This window comes from Ctenopharyngodon idella, chromosome 6, assembly GCF_019924925.1.
Source record: "Ctenopharyngodon idella isolate HZGC_01 chromosome 6, HZGC01, whole genome shotgun sequence".
In the NCBI taxonomy this organism is placed as follows: Eukaryota; Metazoa; Chordata; class Actinopteri; order Cypriniformes; family Xenocyprididae; genus Ctenopharyngodon; species Ctenopharyngodon idella.
The window spans coordinates 26366088-26379454 of record NC_067225.1 but is presented as its reverse complement, the minus strand read 5'-3'; the positions used below and the strand labels follow the sequence as shown (position 1 = coordinate 26379454).

Sequence of the window (13367 nt, the reverse complement as noted above, 5' to 3'; positions counted from 1 at the left end):
TCATGTTTCTTTTCTCCCCCCGAGCCGCCCGCCAGCCCCTTCTTCTTGTCTCCTCCCCTTCTCCCCTCATCCCTCAAATCTTTCCATCTTTTCATTCGTTTTCCGCCACGGTATGCAGATGTGTGGTCCGTGTTGCTAGGACTGATTCATTCGTCCTGCGGGGAGTTTATGGATAGATGTATATAGGTCGTATTTGAGACTCCAAAACACTAACAGCTATATGAGAAGCTTGGTGAAGTCTCTTGTGTGAAGCCACATCTGACAGCCTGTGGGTTCACTGGAGAACTGACAGTTGTCAGCGGTTAGCATGAGATGCTTGGGACAGAGGAATATGGGCTACTGTGATCAGCGTGTGTATGTTTAACTGCTTTTAGTAGTTGAGCTCTTTCTCTCTCACTCTTTTTCTTATTTTTTTTTTTTTTTCTTTTCTGAAGTATTAAAATTGTCATTAAGAGTAGACAAAACACATATGGTGTTGGTTTATATTTATTACAGATGTTAAAATACCCTGCTGTGGCTTAGTGCTGCTTTGTTTGGAAAGGTCAGCAGAGTTTGGTAAAGCAAAGATGTTCGCTTGCATTTGGCTGACACTCATTTAGCATGCCAATAAATTTATTCTTTGATCTCTGACAATGTCAGAAAATATAATGAATATGTTAATATAGATTCCTTACCTTAATATTTTATTTTATTTGTGATATATCATTTAAGATTAAAAGATTATTACATTTATTTAAAAAAAAGATAAACAATTTTATCATTTGATATTTAAATTTGTATTTATTTACATTTTTATGTACATTTTTCCAATAGTTTATTAGTTAACTACCGTTAAAATGATAGAAGTAAGTTTTTTCTTTCTTTTGAAATTAATATTTTTATTCAGCAAGGACTCATTTAATTGTTTAAAAGTGACAGTAAAGACTTATATTGTTACAAAAAAAATCTATTTCAAATAAATGCTGTTCTTTTGAACTTTCTATTCATCAAGTAATCCTGAAAAAAAAAAATTGTATTACGATTTCCACAAAGTTAAGCAGCATGACTGTTTTCAACATTGATGATAATAAGAAGTGTTTCTTGAGCACCAAATCAGCATATTAGAGTGATGAGCCAGCAAGACGCGCACCAACAGTTTGTCCTCTTTTGAACTCTGATACATCTCCCATTATGTTGTGTGGATTGCAATAATTTATGTTTCAGCTGTGCTATTGCTCTGTTCAACCTTCACACTTAGGGGCCGTTTATATATCGTGTCTTTTCCGCGCGCAAGTCAGTTATTTCAAATGTAGGTGCGCGGCAGGCGCGCTCATAATAGAAGCGGCGCGGTCGCGACGCGCATGCGGTGCGTTTTCCAGGCACATCGAGATGAAAAATTCTCAACTTTTCAGAATGCCGCAAGTGCACCGCAGGTCATGTGACAAGAACCAACCGATCAGCTTCGGCCTTTCCGTAACAAAACATCAATCTCAGTTGAACAGCTGATCATAGCTGTACAGGGTGGTTTTTATATCTCATCTCCATAAATATATCTAGTAGTAAAGCTAATGCAAGGGCTAGAAATCAGTTTATCCTTTGCTGAAACTTCCTACTCCCCATGGAGAGGCAGTTCATGGTTGTATAGCAACGACAGACGCCACGGGAGCGCAAGTGCTTTGGAAGGAAGGAGAAAGCGGTGCGGCCGCGCTTTCCACACGTTTTTTAGACGCGATATGTGAACGGCCCCTTACTCTTACTGATGGAATGTAAAATCAGTGAAGATTTGCCACTAGGCTACGTATATATAGACGTGAAACCTCCAACACTATATTGGACAGTGTTTCAGTGTCATTGTCCAACAACTGTATGTGATATTAATATACATTAGGGCTGCCCCTTAATAGTCTACTAACCATTAGTCGACGAGAAGAGGCTAGTCGACCAAAATTTTATTAGTCACTTAGTCGCAGAAAAAAAAATCCACAGGAAGTGGCGAAGTCACGCAGTCTGTGATGGACAGCTCGTTAACAGCTGATCTATGTGGTAATTACAGTACATCGGGCAGGACATTCGCCTATCATTCATCGACCTCAAATATCACCTGAAACATGTAAGTAGTAGCAACTTTACGTGCCCGCTCGCTTTAACGTTAACCTAGAAAAATGTGCACTATTCAAGTGTTTGTGCGGAGTGTAAAAGCTGAATAGTAGCGTGCTTACTGCATGACAGCTAACATGGAGGCACCGGTGCGATCACTTGCACTTAAAATACCCATTTCTGGTCATACAGATAAGAGTAATACATCTTTTAAATCTGTGAAGAGTCTACTTTTATTTGTGTGCACTCACAATAACAACAAAACGTTGTGCTTTTGTATATACAGTGGCAAGAAAAAGTATGTGAACCACTTGCAGAATCTGTGAAAATGTTAATAATTTTAACAAAATAAGGGAGATAATACAAAATGCATGTTATTTTTTATTTAGTACTGTCCTGAGTAAGATATTTTACATAAAAGATGTTTACATATAATCCATAAGACAAAAAAAAGCTGAATTTATTAAAATAACCCCATTCATAAGTATGTGAACCATTGATTCTTAATAACTGTTTTTTTGTTTTGTGATGGTTGTTCATGAGTCCCTTGTTTGTCCTGAGCAGTTAAACTGAGCTCTGTTCTTCAGAAAAAATATCCAGGTCCTGCAGATTCTTCAGTTTTCCAGCATTTTTTGCATATTTGAACCCTTTCCAGCAGTGACTGAATGATTTTGAGATTCGTCTTTTCACACTGAGGACAACTGAGGGACTCAAACACAACTTTTAAAAAAGGTTCAAACGTTGAGTGATGCTCCAGAAAAAAAACATGATGCATTAATAGATGGGGGGTCAAAACATTTGGAATTTGAAGATCAAGGTAAATTGTATTTAATTTGTCTTCCGGGAAACATGCAAGTATTTTCTGTTGCTTCCGAAGGGCAGTACTAAATGAAAAAAAAATGATATTCAAGCGAAATAAGAAAAATTTGGACCTCTTCATCCTGTTCAAAAGTTTTCACCCCCCGACTCTTAATGCATCGTGTTTCCTTCTGAAGCATCAGTGAATGTTTGAACCTTTTTTAATAGTTGTGTTTGAGTCCCTCAGTTGTCCTCCATGTGAAAAGATGGATCTCAAAATCATTCAGTCACTGTTGTAAAGGGTTCAAATATGCGAAAGATGGTGAAAAACTGAAGAATCTGTGGGACCTGGAGATTTTTTCTGAAGAACAGGGCTCAGTTTAACTGCTCAGGACAAACAAGGGACTCATGAACAACCGTCACACAACAAAAAAACAGTCGTAGATCATCCAGATAACCACACACAGTATTAAGAATCAATGGTTCACAAACTTTTGAACTGGGTCATTTTAATAAATTCAGCTATTTTTTTTGTCTTATGGATTATATGTAAGCGTCTTTTATGTAAAAGATCTTACTCAGGACAGTACTAAATAAAAAATAACATGCATTTTGTATGATCTCTCTTATTTTGTTAAAATTTTGCACATTTTCACAGATTCTGCAAGTGGTTCACATACTTTTTCTTGCCACTGTATATATTACACACACACCTATACAATACAGTATATATATAATATGTATATGTATGTGAAATGTCTACTTTTAATGAACCAATTCAAATGGAAAACATATATTCTCAGGTTATGTAATCCATATGAAACGTGCATATAGGCCCACCTACTACTGCGGAGATGAAGAGTCAGCATCATCAACTTCATCACTGCAGCTGAAAACACACAAAACACTAGTTTATCAATGAATTATTAAAATGTTAAAGCAATCTCCTTGCTGTTTTTCCTCGACACATTCATAATCATTACTTCTGCTGGTACGCTGTGGCAAGCTTTATGTGTGCGCTTGAGCGCTGATTAGGCTATGTAGGCATTAAAGGCTCTTTATTATGATTTATGTATTTTAATAATAAACGTGCGATTTGTCAATTAATCGCTTGAAACTACCGACTTTTAGTCGACCATAAGAATCTTTAGTCGAGGGCAGCCCTAATATACATATTTCAATATTTGTTTTATATTTTATTTAAAATGCAAAAAAAAAAAAAAAAAAAACTTCGTATATGAAATGAAAAGTAGTTCACAGTTCAAATATGGTAACTTGTTTCTTAAGATTTTGTTTCTTTCCTCTGATCGAAATGTTTTGATGACGCCTCCAAAAATAGTGTCTGACTCAAAAAAGGACACACTCTGAATCAATCACAATAGCACATAAAGAAAACAACGTTCCCCCACCCACTTCATTTATGTCGAACATCACCAACAAAAGCTGTTTTGTTTTGACTGAAGTCAAAGCCACAGCGAAGCACAGACCGTGGTGGAACACTTTTCACTAACGTATCAGCACAGGAATAATCAAACAGGATCTTCTCTATATTAAGCAGCTTTTTGTCATAGTGCAAATCGCTAAACGCACATATAATCGTTTCAGTTTGCGGCTTCTGTAGTGATTGTCTGTTCCCTCATTACCTTTGCCAAATATCAACACCGCACACATACTGTACTGAAACTGCTGCCGTCATGATAGTCAGAGGTCAGAGATGACTGTTTGGTCTCTGCTCATTCATTAATAGAAGTGACATTCAAGATGTGTGTGTGTGTGTGTGTGTGTGTGCGCGTGTTTAGTCCTTCAAAACGAAGGTTGTTGCCCACAGCACCAGCTGTTTTCTGTTAACATCACACCTGTTCTGCTAAAACCTGTTTAAGTAAACAACAGATTTCATTTAGTCACAGGACAGCGTTACTAATGAGTTTATTTAGACCCGCGCAAAAGGTCTTTGAACGAAGATATCTCGTCATAGTAGTAGTACTAGAACCCGTCACATCTGTAGTGGTTTTGTGATGACTCTTCACGAGAGGATTTGTATGACTGTGCGGTTCAAATGCTAAACTCAAGCAGGTTACAGCAAATACTTATCTGGGATCAGTTTCCCCCCTGGCCCTGTGTCACCCTGACAGTCATACAGGGAACCGCGGAGCTGATCTGAGATGGAGCGCGTTATTGTTTGTGTGTCAGTCTTGCAAAGGAGTCAACCTGTGCTTTCCAATTATCTGTAACAAGACATAAATGAATAATGTTGGTTCTGTGACTCACAAAGTGATGGAGTGAATAAACAGCAAGATCTATTAGACGGCTTGGATAGAAAGAGTATGGGTAATTATGGCGTACAGGCCCGAACACAGCACAGATAGATGGAGAGAGAGCGAGAGAGAGAGACAAGAGGAGGAGGCTTGAACTGTATGTCTGCTAAATTTATCATGAGCCCTTTGGGAGCAGTGAAATGAGAACAGTGGCCTATTACTGCTAAGAAGGTGTTTTATTGAGAATATGCCGACATTCTGCCCAGGGGAGACGGCATGGGAGAGGGGGTACGGCCAAGTGTGTGCGTGCGTGCGTGTGTGTTCATATGCGCGGCTGCATGCGTTGTGTGTGCATACTTGCACGGCTGCTTGCCTTATTGCCCTTGCTTGAGCATGTGTGTTTTATATAAGTGTGTCTATGTGCGCACTTATAAGAGAGTGTTTGCCAGAGAAACAATGAAGTATTTAATTATTCACTAAGGTACATCATGTATAGACTTTTAACTCATTTCTTTAGGTCAGTAATTAATACAGTCAGTCTCTGATGGACTACAGAAACCGTTGTTTACAGTCCCACAAACTATAACACTACAATGTTTTTTGGACCCATGCAACATAAATTCCACTACGTGAATATGATAATTATTCTGTGGTGTTGTTTGTGTCAATGTACAGTACCATGGTATGATTTATTATTATGTGATACTAGCACAGTATTTTCTTATAAGGTTATTACTTTATAAGGGTATTCATTTATTTACTTATTTATTTAGTAATTTTTATATATATTTATATGTATGTATATATGTGTGTGTGTGTGTGTGTGTGTGTATATATATATATATATATATATATATATATATATATAATATATTATATTATATTATATTTTATTATTACTTATTTTTTGCGTATGATTTTTATATTGCTATTGTAATGTCTCTACCATTCCATTTTAATTTTCACATTTTTATAATCCTTCATGTATTACATTTATTATTTACATGATGCAAAATAGAAAAATACTTTTATCTTGCGTAAATATGACATTTTTATTATGTACAGGAGTTTTTTTTGTTTTTTTTAAAGAAATGCTAATATTCTAATTGTAAAACATTTGAAAAAAACTATTGACTAAGGCAGTAAGTTTAGCCTTGGGTTTTGAATTTGTAATATAAAACTTACCAGTAGAGGGCGAAGCAACTTTTCTGTGTTTTTCCCTCTTTTTCAATAAAAAAAAAAAAAAATGTGTGAGAAGGTGGTGATGTTTTAATCACTTGCTAGCTCTGAGCACTTATGTTCTAACCGTTCACAGCAGAAGTGGAGCCGCGGTGTGTGTTATTTTATGTTGTGGAAATTAGTGGATTTGGATGGGAGTTAGACTGTGAATTGAACCCACACACGCACACATACATACACACACACACAGTCAGTCTGTGAATTAAAATAGCTACCCTTTCAATATTTAAGGTTTGTCTCTGATCAAATAGATTAAAATGTACACTTTAAAGTGTTTGAGAAATGTTAGATTTATCATAAAATGTTATGGAAAAAAATATTATTTTACATTTAAATAACTGTCATTTATATGTTTAAAATAAAAAATAAAAAAACTAAATCCTCCCTTTTTTCTTACTAAAGCCGAGCTTGTGTTACTATAAACAATTCCACTTTATAAGAACAATAACAACTTGCAGATGCTCTCTGTTTTCCCCTCTCTCTTTCTCTCTGTCAGATAGTGTTTGCTTATCTGTTGTTTAATTAAAGGGTTTCTTTTCTTCACTCTTCCATTGTTTCACCAGCACGGACAAAACCTTTACTAGGGTCAAAGGGTTAACAGCCATCAACTGTGCTGCTTTTTTCTTTTTGTTTTGTTTAGGTTCTTTTTGTTCTCTCTCTCTCTCTCTCTCTCCCTTCTCTCTCTCTCTTTCTTTTTTTTTAATAGGGTCCCACACAAAGGCATTGCTTCACCTGCCCCCCCCCACCTCCAAACACATACACACACACACGGCCTGCGGCGGCCCCTGCCGCTGCTTGTGTCCCCATTTGAATTGATTATGTTTAGAGGGCTGCTTGTGATTGGTGGAGAAAGGGCGTGGTTGATTGGATAGTTTTGTATCTTGTCAGCTAGGGAGCAACCTTGCGCGTGCAATCTGTCCATATCCCCGGGAAAAAGGCTTGAGACGCGGCAGCACACGCACACGCTCGCTGTAAACGCCTCTCTCTCTCTCTCTCTCTCTCCCTCTCTCTGCCTCTCGCTCTCTCTCCCTCTCCGCTCCGCGACTCGTGTCTTCTCATCTTCCGCGATCCTCCAAACGGCCCAGCTTCACTCTGTTTACCCTGCCAGCCAAATGGAGTTTGTCAGGTTTGTCAATATGATTGATTCTGTAATTTTTCAGTGAAAGAGCTGTTTCTGTTGCCGTAGAAAAGTTTTAACAATGCGTTATGTCCAGGGGAAAAGGAAAAGAGGCTGATTTCTCTGCATGCTGTTTGTATTTGTTTCTATCATGCTGGTTGGTTAGGAGACGTGTAAACATTGTGATGCGATTACAAGTTGATGTTTGAAGCTTCTCCTCTCACTTGCAGTTTACAAGCGCAGGATTTTAATATGAGGCTTTTGGTAAATGTTATTCTGTGCTGTACATATATGTTTTTAGTTAAAGACTTTTATAGTTATGCATAAACTTATGCAGCTTTTTTCTGTTGTAGAAAGGTTTTTAGATTGCACTCGCTATGCAATGATTATATTTTAAGTTAGATTGTTTAGTTTTGTATTGCATTCTTGTGAAAATAAGTACTTGCTGGTTGTGTGTGTGTGTGTGTGTTTGTGTGTGCGTATGTTGGGAGGTTCTGTTCGCCTTCACGGTTACCCACATTTAGAAAGGGGCAGGAACACATTCTGATTTGACACTTGTATCGTGGGCCCTCGTGTGTGTGTGTGTGTGTGTGTGTGTGTGTGTGTGTGTGTGCGCGAGAGTGTGACCGAGAGTGTGACCGTGCACATGCCAGTAGTGTGATCATTGAAACTAAGGCAAAGTTTTGACACTCTCCTGTACTGGATTTGAGGGCCGTTATTTTCTTCGATTATAAAAGCAAATGATTTGAATGCTGATTTGCGATAATTAGGACACAAGTTTCTGATTGTTGTCATTATTTAGAAGGGAATGATTGTGAAGTTTGGGACTTAGGCTTCAGTACGAGGATGGCAGGAGAGGACGGGAGAGGTAACGACTGGACGTGTGGAAAGTAAAGGCTAAACAGGGAGCCTCGCGGAGGGTAATGCCGCACAGCTGTGACCACCGGGCCCCTTCGTTTAGAAAGCGTGAGAGCTGATTGGGCTGACAGTTTGTAATCAGACTTGATTTATTGTTCATTAGTAGTGCATTAGGGTCCGCTCTGGCTGGGGCCGAACCGCATTTATGTTGTACCCTGACAGGCCGTGAGCCTGCCAACACCTGTCATTTCTACCGCTCGACACGTATTAGCGGCGACGACAATGTTGGTGTGTGAGAGAATATTCACATGTGTGTGTGTTTACGTGAGACTGGAAAACAAGCAAACTGTGTGTGTGTGTGTGTGTGTGTGTGTGTGTGTGTGTGTGTGTGTGTGTGTGTGTTGAATAGATATTTCCCATAGGAAAGTTTTTTTTTTTTTTTTTTTTTTTTTTTTTCATCAAGAAAGAGAGGGAAAAAAAGAGTTGGGGAGGGGGGTTATCTGGTCAGTCGTTCATGTGACTGACCTCTTTCACAGACATCTTGCTCTATATTATGTGGTAAGAATCGAGAATACTTTGGTGATGACACACGGCATTGCCAGCTGTTCTTTTCTGTTGTATTTTTCCTTCATTCTCCCACAGAGGAAAAAGATAAAGAAAGAAAACTTTTTTCTAAAGATGCATTTCTTATTCCTTTTCTCCTACACTGTTTCCAGAAAGCACACCAGGTGAGCATCCTCTCAGGAAAGAGCAGGGTAGTGACGAATTGCTCTGAAAGACAATTTTATGATATACAGCAAAAAAAGGTTGCGGCATCTTCCTCGACTCACACATCTGCAACTTTTTACTTTCTAAACTAAATTTAGTGCAGATTTAGATTATTTGGTAGAAATATATAACAACATTTTTTTATTTATTTCACAAATTACAACAAAGATAAACTCGTTTGTGTCTTCTTTGTGCATATTAGCTCTTGCCACATGCTAACAGTATCTTCCATTCATTAATAATCAACGCTGACAACAAACATCACAATGTGGCTGATCAAAACACAAATCGCAATTTACCGAAACCTTCATGTGATGTCATGGAAACACGGATTAGCGTTGTTGTCGTTTGGCGTTGTGCAGAATGAGACCTCTCCCGTGCGAGGATGTGACGACCATTGTCTCGAGTAAATTCTCAATTTGAGGGGGATTTGTGCGACTGTGATCTTAATTAAATCTCCACCGACTCCAATAACACATCTGAAGGCATGCGCGACGTTGCGTAACCTCGCTGAGCTGGTAAACCATAAATCATATCAGCGGGATGAGTAGAGCGAGAGGGGGGGGGGGGGGGGGGGGCGGCGGCGTTAGGGTGTACTGGAAAGGTGTAAAGTGGTCGAAGGCAGTTTGTTGACACCATTGTTTTAAGTAGCACATGTCAGACTGAGTTGAGCAGGAGACGTTCAGCGGTCTTGTTTTAGTGTGTGTGAGGAGAGTCACGTCAAGGGTCACCTGGGGTTGTGTTGAGGTTCAAAATGATTATTGCTGCCAGTCATGTATGTAAGGTTGTTTTTACGAGATCTCTACCACAATGTCATATTTACCAGTGGGAAAAATTTTTGGGAACATGTTAGTTAAAGAATCGTGGTGGTAGAAAATTGGGATTTGATTATAAACTGTAATTGTAAAACATGTTGTAAACTGTTTTGTAAACATGTTGTAACTGAAGAATAATTGCAATGGCTTGCAAAGAAAAATATTACTAATTTAGCCTAGTTTTTAATTAAACAGAAATTAAATATTAAATTAATAATAATAATACATTTGATTTTTTTTTTTTATGATAAGTTGCTTGTGATGTTCCTCATTTGTAAGTTGCGTTGGATAAACGTTAAATAAATAGATTTTACATTACATTTAATGCACATACTTTGCTCTTTATTTAGTGGTACTAGAACTAAACAAAGCTGTCTTTGTTGGGAAGTGAAAACTGGAGAAATAACTATGAATTTGCCCAAAGCGTGCATTTAATTCTGACCACAATCACTTGAGCGCACAGCACGTCGTAATTTCTGAACTCATAAGTAGGCACTTCCCAGGAGGACTTGAAGGCAGTAGATGTCAAGGGTCAGGATATTCAATATAAAACTATAAATATGAACTCAATATGCTGTTTTCATTATGAAAAAAAATCAGTTAAAAAAAAAAAAAAAAAGCTTTTGAATCTGGGTTAGTTTGTGTGATTGTGTGTTTATTTTTTGTGCTTGAATCCCAGGCAAACACTCAGCCAACACATCAAGGCACGACACATGCCTGTGCCACATCCATAATGCACTCACCCTCAGTTTGTGTGCAAGATTAAGTGAGCATCCCCTGAGCATCAGCTCAGAGGGTCCTGGGGCTGATGGTCCACCCCTTCGGGACACCCACCTGCAGTGGGGTTTAGTTAGTGTGGGAAAGGCAAAGCTGAACCTCATGCTCTCCTTCGCCCCTGCTTGTTTGTTTTACGGCAGACCGGGCCAGCTCTGCTGAGAACTTGTTTGTTTGTGGTTTAGAAGTTAATTAAAGCGCAATCTGGATTTTTGTTTTTACAGTTGCCTTGAATGGGCCGCTTTCCCCCCGCAAAATCTGCTCGGTAAATGGGCAGAAAATGTGACTATGATTATCCTGTTTATGTGAACTGTAAACGGGCTGCGCGAGAGCCAGAACGAGAAAGAGGGAATGGAATTATTCACCATTCAGAAACGGCTGGGGAGATGAATATATCAATGCTTCAGCCCTAGAGTTTGTTTTTGTTTGTTTGTTTCATAATAATAATTATAATAATAATAGTATGTTTTCATAAGTGCATTAATATTAGACAAGAATATCTCCATTTAATACATTAGGAATGGAAATTTCATGTTAAACTGTGTTTTTAAAACTTTAAGCAAATTCTCCCTTTTTTACTTGTTAAATGATTTGTTTTGGAACTTTAAAAAAAAAAAAAAAAAAATTAAATTGTGCATTCAAATGAATAATTACAGAATGCACATAATATGAAATCCTTTTTTTTTTTTTTTTTTTTTTTTTTCACGGCACGCCATGCCAAATGAGCGTACGGACAATGCTATTCCCTATTTCTCCGGACAAGGTAAACCAAGAGGCTTCAAACAGACCAAACCTCCTCTGATTTCTCAAGGGCTTGTTATTTTGTACTTCTCAATTCTATTTGATGTCCTGACAAAACAAGATGACACCAGGGAGCTGGCATTAAAATTTGATTTTCTTTTTTTTTCCTGCCCTCTTTCTTTCTTTCTTTCTTTCTTTCTTTCTTTCTTTGCAACCTGTTTCCGTGCGGTCAGTTCAATGTACGAGACACTCTGATTGAAGTTGCCCCCCTTCACTCTTCATCTTAATTGCCTATCTCTCTTTCCCGCTTTCTCTCGTTCTCTCCGTGCATGACATTTTGCTCTCTCAGGAAGAATGCGTTCTTCATTAAGTCAGTATCAGTATTTCTGAGGTTCGTCAGATGTGTGTCAGATGTTTCCTCGTTAGAGCCGTATTTTTGGATGCCGTTTCCTGCTCATAGTCATGGGCTGAAGATGAACTGGACGGTGGATTTGAGTGCCAGGCTCAAATGAGCTGGATCCGCAGCTGCGTCCAGTACGTTCCATCTTCCAGCTGGCATCATTTTGTAGTTGTATCCATTGCGATTCAACACCTTCAAGTAAAAAATAAATAATAATAATAATAATAATAATAACATAATCGTTAATCTTAACCCACAAATGTTTGCATTTTTATGTTTGATTGAAGAGGCAAAGAGATTAAAATTAATATATATTTTACATAATATTTTTTTAAATGATTTATTTTTATTATTATTTATTATTTTTGTTACATTTACCTATTTTACATTTTATTTTTATTTTTTTACAATTACATTTTGTTACATTTATCTACTTTAGCTTTTTGTTTGTTTCTTTTTTAATATTCATCTTTTTTACATTTTTATGCATGTTTTTTTTTTTTTACGTTTAACAGTTTCTTGACTTTTTTTTTTTTAAACGTTACGTGTCAGGCTCACTTATTAATTTTTGCAGATGTTTGCATGTGTTGGCATGTGAATGTTGAGTGTACAGCATATGATGTGTTTGTGTGTGTGTGTGTGTATAGTTTGGGTAGGGCCTGTGGACAGCAGGCCTGCTCTAGCACATTGCCTACAGTCACATAGCAGCTGTTTGAGTATGTTACACTTTCTGTGTGTATGTTAATGTGCTACACCTGGCCTACACCTCTCCTCAGTGAAATTCATAACCGTCAGCTTTCTCAAGTCTGCTCACTTTCTTTCTTTCGTAACAATTCTTTCTCTCTCTTTCTTAGCAAACAAGTCTCGTGCTCTTTAAAGCTGTCCACATGACGGCTGAAATATGCATTCATAAAATTCCTTCTATCTCGTTTAACCAGATATATGCTTTATCTCATAGCACTTTCATTATGAGATGGCTTGAAATATGTATTTGTTCTTTCCTCACCTCTTATCAAGCGATATGGCCATTTACCGCAATTCATAATAATAATTTAATTCCGCACACTTCCACAATTACGGCCAGAGGAGAAGAGCGAACAGCTCTGAGCAGTAAGCAGCGGTATCCCTCACTCCTCTTAAGTGCTGCTGATATAGTGGCCAGGATGATATTTTTCAGCTGAAGTGCTTCTCTTCTGCGGCAGGCCTGTCTTAAAGAGATTCCAGCTCATTCACCAGCGGATTAAATGCTAGTAGTTACAATGATCAATAGGTTAAGAGGAGGCCCATCCCTCTCTCCACTAATGACCTCAGTGGTAATGGGCAGTAAAATGTGAGCTGTAATAGCCTTTCCGCTAGGGCTGAGGTTTGGTAGAAGTGGACACACATACACACACACACTCATGCAGTAAATGAGGGTGTGAAGCTGGTGTCAGTGTGTCTGTAAGGTGTGGATATAAAGGGTTTAATTGGAACAGGCTGGCTTTGTAATTTGTTGTGCCCTGAGAAGTTAGTAAATGTTTAGTTGT

At 38.0% G+C, this 13367-nt stretch overlaps 1 protein-coding gene across 17 annotated transcripts in view; it reads left to right on the top strand.

Moving 5' to 3' along the window:
- foxp1b (forkhead box P1b) overlaps positions 1-13367 on the top strand; it is a 208882-nt gene that overhangs the window by 146661 nt on the left and 48854 nt on the right. The window contains exon 1 of one of the 17 annotated variants that reach the window (XM_051896666.1): positions 108-354. The exons of 14 other annotated variants lie outside the window; for them this stretch is intronic. The gene's annotated coding sequence lies outside the window, so the exon portion shown is untranslated. Of the gene's footprint in view, positions 1-107; positions 355-7203; positions 7495-13367 lie in introns of those variants that run through there. 2 more of the 17 variants (XM_051896667.1, XM_051896665.1) reach the window with 2 other exon arrangements.